Genomic DNA, 2,122 nt, shown 5'->3' with positions numbered 1-2,122 from the left:
TCCTCAAGGCCACACATCGCAGCGGCGGGTGATCGAACTCGATACCTTTCGGGTATAAAGCAAAGACCGTACCGCTGAGCCACGCTGCCCCCAATAAATAATAAATAAATAAATAAATAAATATCATTGAAGAAGACGGACAATAACTGTTTCCTAGTTTCCTGTCATGCGCAGTCTCCACTTGACCAGTGTCCCAATGATATTACGTATCGTATGTGTGTATGTATCATCCCAGTCGATGTCATAAAGTCGCTGGTTGTTAAAATGGTGACATGTCAGGACCTCCGATGAATAGCTGGACAATCTAACAATAAATCGCTTTAAGAATGGCCATATCTGGACGAGAACGAAAGATGGACCGGACTTATTCTAATGTAGAGATTTGGCTATGCATGTCTCATGCCACTGGGCTTTTGTTTATCTTAGCTGGATTTGAAACGCCCAAATAGAGCACAAGAAGCGAAGGGAGATAATTTGGTGTATTCTAACACCCCTGTCTGTCCAGGCGGCGCCGATCACTCTTACCAGACATTATAAATGAGATTTGAATAGAGGAAGTCGTCTGCGGTTTGAGTGCTGGAAATGACTTCTTCTTCTACCAATAATTTTATGATCGAGGGAATTTTAGTCTATATTATCATAGTACACGTTATTAATAATACTATATGACTATAATAATATGCTGGCGTAGTTTGGCATAATGCGTTTTGGATTTTGGCCAGAAATACAAATATAAATAAAATAAAATATTAAAAAATCCCTTTATTCATCCCATTAGGGAAATTAATCTCTATGTTCTATTCCAAGGGAAGACTAGAATAACCCAGGCGTCAGCCGCAGTGCAGCGCCGCAAATTGAGCTAATGCGAGGTGGCTTGCTCAAGGCTACACAGCGCAGCGGCGGGTGATCGAACTCGGTACCTTTCGGGCAGGAAGCAAAGACCGTACCGCTGAGCCACGCTGCCCCAACGCTGCCACATGTCGTGTAATGATTGAATAAGATTTTTTTTTTTTTAAAACCCAAAAACCCCAAACAAACTTGCATTTATATTGTGCAATACCCACTAAACATGCTCAAAGCGCTTTACAATGGGTTCCTGCCCAAAACTAACACTAAAAATTCAAAACGAGACAAGACGCTTGATAGGCGATATTAAAATATTATTTTTAGGACAGGGAAACGCTGTTAAGGCCTATATACTCATTTTACACCTGAGTACGATGAGAGAATGTGAGTAAAGAGCCTTTTCTAAGAACTGATCATTGCGCCACTCGGGGGGGGGGGGCGGGACTCGAACCCTGGACCACATAGCTGCATACCCCCCCTCTTTATCCCTTGTCAAAACGTCTCATTGAACCCGAGACTTCCTAGAATTCTCTACTCCAAGACTTTTTTTTACAATTTGGGGATATCGTAAGCGATCGATATTTATTAAGGCAAAAGTTTTTTCAGCCAAAATTAAACAAAGTGTTTTTGTCAGAATACAGCAGTGTTGTTTGGGTCTTGGGTAGCTCTATCTGGCTAACATGACATCGATGACATGGCCAAATTAACTCTCTCCTTACCAGCTATTTTTAGAATTTCCCCCGAAAATTCACACCAACCAGGCACAAAAATAGACTTTTCTTACTCAGACAAACAAATAACAAATGAGTTCAACACAGTGTTTAGTATTTCTAGCTGTAATCAAAGCATTTCTTTAAATTTTGTTATGTACAAGAGAAATCAAAATGAGAAAATTGTTGGTTGTATCGTAACGAATGTGACGATTTTCCACTGCATGGTAAGGAGAGGGTTAATTGAAATTTATACTGCCATAATTTTGGACTCGTATTATATACTTAGAATCATTAAGAGTAGTAAACGTGGGTTGTTAGAAATAGCACTATCAACTTCTGTGGGGTTTTGTCTTTTTTACAAAATTTACCATTTACATGACGTACCAACACACAAAACTATGTGTAATATTAAAAGTTTATTTAATAATTTAAATTTAATATGCCTTTTCCGCCACGTCATTATTATAAGACATCGTCGCCTGGGCATTCCACGAAGGAATATAGATAACTCATCAAACAAGATGTCTGATGTCAACAGGAATCACCCATGTTGTCCAAGTGAG

This window comes from Berghia stephanieae, chromosome 2 (genome assembly GCF_034508935.2).
Source record: "Berghia stephanieae isolate SIO BIC M18660-M18661 chromosome 2, UCSD_Bste_1.3, whole genome shotgun sequence".
NCBI classification, from domain to species: Eukaryota; Metazoa; Mollusca; class Gastropoda; order Nudibranchia; family Aeolidiidae; genus Berghia; species Berghia stephanieae.
The sequence above is the reverse complement of the archived record's forward strand: the minus strand, read 5'-3'. Positions refer to the sequence as shown.